The 8,871-nt window shown below is 40.8% G+C and overlaps 1 pseudogene; it reads right to left on the bottom strand.

Annotated features, from left to right (window-relative positions):
- Positions 1–4,250: 4,250 nt before the first annotated feature.
- On the bottom strand, positions 4,251–4,813 carry LOC102248460 (annotated as a pseudogene).
- Between the last annotated feature and the right edge of the window lie 4,058 nt (positions 4,814–8,871).

Here is an 8,871-nt window from a genome sequence, read left to right on the forward strand (position 1 = left end):
TTGCCAAATTCATTTATTAAATCTAGTCGTTTTTTGGTGGAGTCTTTAGGGTTTTCTATGTACAATATCATGTCATCTGCAAATAATGAGAGTTTTACTTCTTCCTTTCTGATTTGGATGCCTTTTATTTCTTCTTCTTGTCTGATCACTGTGGCTAGGACTTCCAGTAGTATGTTGAATAGGAGTGGTGAAAGTGGACATCCCTGTCTTGTTCCTGTTCTTAGGGGAAATGGTTTTAGTTTTTGCCCATTGAGTATGACGTTGGTTGTAGGTTTGTCATATATGTCCTTTGTCGTGTTGAGATATGCTCCCTCTATTTCCACTTTGCTGGGAGTTTTTATCAAAAATGGGTGTTGGATTTTGTTGCCTGCTTTTTCTGAATCTATTGATATGATCATGTGATTTTTTTCTTTCAGTTTGTTTATGTGATGTATCACATTTATTGATTTGTGAATATTGTACCAGCCTTGCATCCCTGGAATAAATCCCACTTGGTCATGGTATATGATCTTTTTAATATATTGCTGGTTCTGATTTTTAATATATTTTGCTGAGGATTTTAGTATCTATGTTCATCAGGGATATTGGCCTGTAATTCTCTTTCTCTGTAGTGTCTTTATCTGGTTTTGGAATTAGGATAATGCTGGCCTCATAAAAAAGTTTGGAAGGTTACTTTCTCTTGGATTTTCTGAAATAGTTTGAGGAGTATAGGAGTTAGTTCTTCTTTGAATGTTTGGTAAAACTCCCTTGTGAAGCCATCGGGGCCTCGGCTTTTGTTTGTTGGGATTTTTTTTATTTTATTTTATTTTAGTAATTGATTTTGAGAGAGAAGTTTTTTATTCCTTTCTTGATCTCGTTGGTAACCCATTCATTGTTTAATAACATGCTATTTAGTCTCCATGTGTTTAACACGTTAAGCGCCAAGCCTGTTTTGTCTTCCTTTCCTTTTAGCCCGTGATATCCTATTTCACCGATATGCTGGCGGCCGGAGGTCTGTGTAAGGTTGCAATAAGACTGCATGTATATCTTCAGATATATTTCTTGTATGTATTTATCGCAATCTGTACTCTGTTTTCTTTGAGAAATGCTTTCTCTTCAGTCAGTTGTCTGTGGTTCGTGTTCCAGTGCAGTTTAAAAATTTTTTTCTTTAACTGTAACAGTGACAATGTCAGTAGAAGAAACGTGTGAAAGCGATTCAAGTGAAATTAGTTTTTCTAAAAAACGTCGTAGAGTTGTTCTTATTTTCATCATCAGAGGATGAGGATGAAGATTTTGAAGAATGGCATGATCCAAGAGGTAATCAACCAAGGATTATGCCTTTCACCTATCCGTCTGGCTTTAGGATTGAAGACTTGAATGTAAAGTCATGGGCAACAGTAGAGAATTCTTATGAACTGTTTGTGCCTAATGAATTGTTTGAGGATATCGCCAAACAAACGAAGTTATATGCGTTGCAAAAACTAGGGGTTGAAAACTCGCAGCGTTTGTGTAGGTGGACTGTGACAAACAAAAATGAAAAGATTTTTTGGATTGATTCTATGGATGGGACTAGTTAGACTACCATTTTTATGTTTATATTGGTCCCATGATCCTGCATATATGCAAACTTTCCTGAAAAAAATGTCAAGAAATAGATTTGAAATATTATTATGAATGCTGCATTTTTCAGACAATAGGGAGACAGAGGTTTCCAATCGTTTATGCAAAATACAACAACTAATAGGTAACATGAAAATAAATTTCAAAAAACATTATGATCCATCTGAAGCTATATGTATTGATGAATCTTTGATACCATTTCGTGGCCGCATAATATTTAGGCAATATTTAAAACAAAAACGCCACAAATATGGTATTAAATTATTTAAGTTGTGTGCGGATCTGGGTACATGTATGTTTTTCATGTATATCCAGGGAAAATTTTAGAAAAAGAAAATACAACACCAACTAATGTAATGTGTCTTTGTTGAGATGTATTTAATAAGGGACACACATTGTACACAGACAACTGGTACAAGAGTTTAGATTTAGCATATAAATTATTCGATAATAATACTCATTTAGTAGGAACATTACGTTCGTGTATACCCTGTTTTAATAATATTCATTAAAAGAATTTTTTTTGGTAACAAGTAATATTTAGGTACATTCTTTTATGATCTCCAAATTATTTAAAATTTATTAATAGAAGAATATAATTTTTTAAATTGTATATCGTCAGTTAACAGTGACTGATGCGGCCTGAACAAAAAGTATACTGTCACCAGTGACTGACGAGGTCCAGATGAAAAGTATAATGTCAGTCACCAGTGAGTGATATGGCACTTAACGTGTTAATATTTTGGGGTGTATTTACTGTAGTTGATTTCTAATTTCATTCCACTGTGATCTGAGAAGACACTTGTAATGATTTCAATCTTCTTGAACTTGTAGAGGCTTGTTTTGTGGACTAACATGTGGTCTATCTTTGTGAATGATCCATGTGCACTTGAGAAGAATGTGGTGTCCGTGGGGTGAAATGTTCAATAAATGTTAATTAAATAAATACATCTGATCCACTATATCCTTTAGAGTCACTATTTCCTTGTTAAGTTTTTGTCTGGTAGATCTATCCAGTGAAGTCAGTGTGGTGTTAAAGTCTCCTACTGTGACTGTATTGTTGTCAATCTCTCCATTAAAATCCTCTAGAAGTTTTTCTTTTTTTAATATATTTAGGTGCTTCTATATTGGGTACATATATGTTTACCAGGGTTATATCCTCATGTTGGATCGATCCCTTAATGTTATGTAGTAATCTTTGTTGTCTGTTGTGATGGCCTTAATTTTGAAGTCTATTTTGTCAGATATGAGTATTGCTACTCCAGCTTTTTCTTTTCTTTTCCATTTGCATGGAAAATTTTTTCGCATCCCTTCACTCTCATCCTGTGTGTATCTTTTGTTCTGAGGTGAGTCTCTTGTAGACAGCATATAGTTGGGTCATGTTTTTGTATCCATTCAGTAACCCCATCTCTTTTAATGGGAGCATTTCATCCATTTACATTTAAGGTTATTATTGATAGGTACTTATTTATTGCCATTTTAATTCTGTATGCCTTGGTTTCTATCTCGGTTTCTTCTTCTCATTCCAGCAGTTCCTTTAACGTTTCTTATAATGCTGGGTTGGTAGTGGTGCCCTCCTTTAGCCTTTTTTTTTTTTTTGTCCGTGAAGCTCTTTATTTGACCATCTATTTTGAATTATAGCCTTGCTGAATATGATCATCTTGGTCTTAGATCCTTGCTTTCCATTACCTTGAGAATTTCATGCCATTCCCTTCTGGCCTGTAGAGTTTCTGATGAGAAATCAGGTGTTCCAGCAGTTCCTTTAACGTTTCTTATAATGCTGGGTTGGTAGTGGTGCCCTCCTTTAGCCTTTTTTTTTTTTTTTGTCCGTGAAGCTCTTTATTTGACCATCTATTTTGAATTATAGCCTTGCTGAATATAGTCATCTTGGTTTCAGATCCTTGCTTTCATTCATTACCTTGAGTACTTCTTGCCATTCCCTTCTGGCCTGTAGGGTTTGATGAGAAATCAGGTGTCAGCCTTAAGGGAGCTCCTTTGTAGGTAACAGTTTGTTTTTCTCTTGCTGCCTTTAAGATTCTCTTTGTCGTTAATTTTTGGCATTTTAATTATGATGTGTCTGGGCGTGAGCCTGTTTGGGTTATTCTTGTTTGGGGTTCTCTGTGCTTCCTGGACTTGTGTGACATTTTCCTTTACCAGGTTAGGGAAGTTTTCTGCCATTATTTCTTCAAACACGTTCTCTATCCCTTTCTCCCTTTCTGCCTTTCTGGCACACCTGCTATTCTAATATTGTTATGTTTCACATTGTCTCACAGCTCCCTTAAGCTGTCCCCCTGCTTTTTTTTTTTAGCATATTACACTTTTATTATTATAGATGCCCCATATAAATCAGCATTAAGAAAAGCAAAACTGTCCTAACCCAATAAAACCTGGATTTAAGAGCCAGAAACATATGCTGTGAATTTACTATCCCATGAAGACAGAGCATTTGGATATTTCTCATTCTCAGAAATCCAAGGTGAGAGAAAAAAGATAAGTTTACATATATTCATACAAGGAATTTTACCTATTGTGCAAAGGGAAGGTTATATGGCTACCCAACAGGTTCTGGGCTCCATTAAGACTGTCCACTTCACAACTCTAGCTCTAGTTCTTAGAGATGAAGAGATCCAAAGAGATCATGGGCACTGGCGAGGCTACACACTCTTTGGCTCCAGTTAACTCCCTGGTGTCCGAGGTGTGTGGGAGCTGTGGATGCTTGCTTCCCGGTCCTGCCGCAGCCCACGAAGGAGCTGATTTAGAAGTGTAAGGCTGCTGTCTCTGCAAGGCAGGGGCAGGGGTGGGAGGCAGTTCCCTTTATACTCGATCACTGCCATCTTAGGCCGATCCTGCTGATTCCAATTTGGGATCTGCAGCATTCTCGTGTAGCCCCCATTCTGACCTTGATAGATACCGAGGGGCCAGCACTTGAAACAGCTTTGGGATCACATCCTTCTCTGTGAGCCAGAAGTCAGCCATGTGCATGGCTCTTTCGTTGGTGTCTCCCAGCTTCCCATAATTGATGAACTTCTTGGCGTAACCCCTCATCTCGTCCACGTGCACCCAGGACGCCTCGATGTGTTCGTGTCACACTAGTCCCGTCAGCAAGTTCCGCAACAGGTGGATGCGGGACTCGGGACCGAGGCCCAGGCGGCAGAACACGCGGCCATGGGAGATGGCGGCGACCGACAACTGCATCTTACCCGCTACTCACCAAACCCCCCTGTCCTGCTTTTTAATTGTTTTTTCTTTTTGGTTCTCTGATGGAGTGATTTTTTTCAACCCTGTCTTCTAATTCACTGATTCAATCCTCAGCTTCCCCTTATCTGCTGTGTATTCCTTCCATTGTGTTCTTTATTTGTGCTATGTCATTCTTTATTTCTGTTTTCATAGTTACTATATCTTTTCTCATGCTGTTGAACATCTTTACCATCATTACTCTGAACTCTATTTCGGATAAACTTTTTTTTATCTCCATTTCATTTATCTCTTCTGGAGAATTCTCTTGTTCTTCCATTTGGGGGTTGTTTCTTTGTCTTATTTTGGCTGCCTGTTTGGGTTTGTTACTATGTATTAGGGAGATCTGGTATGCCTCTCAATCTCTAGTGCAGGACAGTGTCAAACGCTGTTTGTAATTAGATCAGGCAAAGACTCAAAGCCTCCAGACACTGCCTCTGCCTACAGACTAATAGCATTCTGACTTGAATTCCCCAGGCAATTGTCCTCAGATGTGGTAAGAGTGTTTTTTTCAACAGGGTGGTACAGTTGCTTCTGTCTGGATGCTAATTGTTATTTTTAGTCTCTTAAGTGGCCTAGGAACTCTCCACCTTGGGGCAAGGTGTTTTCCAATAGGTGGGTCAGCTGCCTTCCCCCCAGGCAAGGTTGCCTGTATAGCAAATGTGTGTGTGGGAATGATGTCCTCAACTGCGTGAGAGAATGACTCAGCACAGGAAACCAGGGGTGTCTGCTTTCTAAGCTCTAACCCTAGAGCCCCCAATCCTGGCTTCTGCTCACACAGCTTCAGTCCAATCTTCCCTACCTCCTGGAGCACAGGGTGGGTGGCTCCACAGGGAATTTTGTGTGTTGGCCTTTTAAGAGGGTGCCTGGCCCTAACCAGTTTGGCTCAGTGGATAGAGCCTCGGCCTGTGGACTGAAGGGTCCCAGGTTCGATTCTGGTCAAGGGCATGTACCTTGGTTGTGGGCACATCCCCAGTAGGGAGTGTGCAGGAGGCAGCTGATCGATGTTTCTCTCTCATCGATGTTTCTAACTCTCTATCCCTCTCCCTTCCTCTCTGTAAAAAATCAATAAAATATATTTTAAAAAAATGGGCTCTGGCCTGGTGGTTCAGTTGATTGGAGCATCGTCCTATGCACCAAAAGGTTTTGGGTTTGACTCGCCATCGGGGCACATACCTAGGTTCTGGGTTTGATCCCTGGTAGGGGTGTGTATGGGAGGCAACTGATCGATGTCTCTTTCTCCCCCCCCCCTTCCTCTCTCTCTAAAATCAATAAACATATACTCCCATGAGGATTAAAAAAAAAAAAATGGTCCTGTACTGGTTGCGGTTATATAAACCCCTCTCTTCTTTCTATGCAAAAAGTTGCTGGATTCCACCAAATCTCATTTAAAAACAGACCTAGCTGAGAAAGCAGGAAGCTTACATGCCTGCAACCCAGGCATGTCCCCTGACTGGGAATCAAACCATGACCTCCTGGTTCATAGTTTGATGCTCAACCACTGAGCCACGCTGGCCGGGCACCCTGTTGCTTTTCATAGCCTGAAGTTATGTGGGTAACCTTCTCAGTTCTGGTGCTCTCTACTGGGGGGCCCAGCTTGGGGATTAGACCCCAGAATTCTCAGTGGCAACCCCCCCCCCCCCCCAGCGGGCCAAAAAAAAAAGATATCTCTCCTAAACTTCAGTTGCTGTCTGTGAGCCTGACCAACCCTTTTGTGCCTGTGCCCCTCCTACCAGTCTCTAGGCTGTCTCCACTTTTGGTCCTTAGTTATCAGGGTTCTCTTCAGTGAGTCTTCCGTTGATTATTCAGGAAGTGTTTCTGTATTTTAGTTGTAATTCTAGTTTGTTCCTGGGAGCATGTCTGTGCAGCATCCACTTACTCTGGTGCCATTTTTTAATTTCTTCTCAATAACCATTTTGTGACTACTCTGTACCAAGCACTCTGCTGGCTGCTGTGAATACAGTGTTGGAGATAGACAGGTCCACACGAGTGCAATAAGTGAAATGGTAAATGCAATTTCCTGTAAAGGTACAGAGGAGGGCATGTACCCCCAAGTCTGGAAGTACTGGAGACAGAACTTCTCAGAGATGACTAGTGTGAGTTAACCAGACAAAGAAGGCATTTAGTGGTAGGCAATAGGCATCATTCCAGGCAGAGAAAGGAGCATGTGACTAAATAGTTAGGGATGGTTAGAGCATGGTGCACATGGAAGGGGCTGGTGAAAGCTGAATCTAGAATTAATCAGGGTCCAGATCATGGAGAGCTTGGCAGTCTTTGCTAAAGAATTTGGACTTAATCCTAAAGGTTAATGGGATCTGTTGAAGGACTTGGGTGACTTCAGCAGCAGTTTGGAATATGGATTGTAGGCGAATAGGACTGGAGATGGTGTGGCAGTCAGTTAGGCAAGATGTGAGTCATTTGTAAGGCAAGAACAGTAGGCAGAGATTTGAGAGAATTTAGGAGGTAGACTCAACAAGTGATGGCTCAAATGTGGGAGATATTTAAGTCAGTTATTCAATAAATATTGATTGAGCCTAGTGGGTACCAGGCATTATTCTAGGTGCTCTGAATATAGCAGTGAATAAAACATAACCCCTTCCCTCAAAGAGCTAAGCATTTTAGTGGAATAGGTTGACAGTAAACAGGTAAGTAAGAGTGACAACTACTATGAAGAAAAAAAGTGATGTGAGAGGGTACAGGGTAAGGGTACTAATGTAATGGTCCAGGAAGCCCTTACTGAGTGGCTGTCACTGGCATAGAAATCATGCATGTATTACTGTGATAAAGTTAAAACATTTTTTAGAAATTTGAAAAGGCAAGCAATGAAAGAACCACAAAAAGTATTATTATTTTAAAATATATTTTTATTGATTTCAGAGAGGAAGGGAGAGAGAGATAGAAACATCAATGATGATAGAATCATTGGCTTCCTCCTGCACTCCCCACTCTGGGGATCAAGCCCGCAACCCGGGCATGTGCCCTAACCGGGAATTGAGCCATGACCTCCTGGTTCACAGGTCAACGCTCAACCACTGAACCACACCAGCCAGGCCACAAATGGTACTTTAAAAGACTAGTCAGAGAAGTATGAGGAAACCAAGATACACTGTGTTTAGGGGTGCCAAAGGAGAATTACAAAGGAGGGAGTGGTCAGCAAGTACCAATACTTGCAGAAAGGTCATTCAGATAAGGGTTGACATTTGTCATTTGCACTTGGCAATTGGTGAGCCTAATGAAAACAGTTTCTTTGGAACAGTGGGTGCAGCAATCAGATGGCAAGTGGATTGAAGAATTGAATGTGAGGAAATAGAAACGGCTTGATTTGATAACTAATAGCTATCATTCACTGTGTTGGCCTCTGCGGAGAGCTCTTCCAACTGACCTCTTTTAATCTTGAACCATCTGAGATAGGTATTATTATTATTCCCATTTTACAGATGAGGAAACTTGTTCAGCGGCACAAAGAGAGGGATTATTAGACTTGGAGTAGAGAAGGACCACCTTTAAATTAAGACCAAAAAGATGGGTATTGGATATATATAAGCAGTAGGAAGGGGCAAACCATGCCTCTGGACACTATAGATCCTAATAAAGAGTTTTGTCTTTATCCTAAAAGTAGTGGGAAACTTCATTGGGAGTGGAACAGCTTGAGAAGGTAATCTTAGGTTTGTGTTTTCAAAATGTTGGCTTTCTTTCCACATCAGTGTAAAAATAGCCATATTTTCCCTATTGTTAGTTTAATCTTCTATTGCAATTCCAGGTTCTTGGGCATTGTAGTACAACTAGAGGTCCGATGCACAAAATTCATGCAAGGGGTTTGGCCCTTGGCTTCGTCCGGAAGGATGTCTGGAAGGTTGTTTGGCTGTCCGGTTAATTAGCATATTACACTTTTATTGTCCTACTAGAGGCCCGGTGCACAAAAATTTCTGCACTCAGGGGGGAGAGGGGGTCCCTCAGCCCATCCTGTGCCCTCTCGCAGTCTGGGACCCCTCAGGAGATAATGACTTGCTGGCTTAGGCCTGCTCCCGGGTGGCAGAG

The sequence above is a fragment of the Myotis brandtii genome, unplaced genomic scaffold (genome assembly GCF_000412655.1).
Source record: "Myotis brandtii unplaced genomic scaffold, ASM41265v1 scaffold481, whole genome shotgun sequence".
Classification (NCBI taxonomy): domain Eukaryota; kingdom Metazoa; phylum Chordata; class Mammalia; order Chiroptera; family Vespertilionidae; genus Myotis; species Myotis brandtii.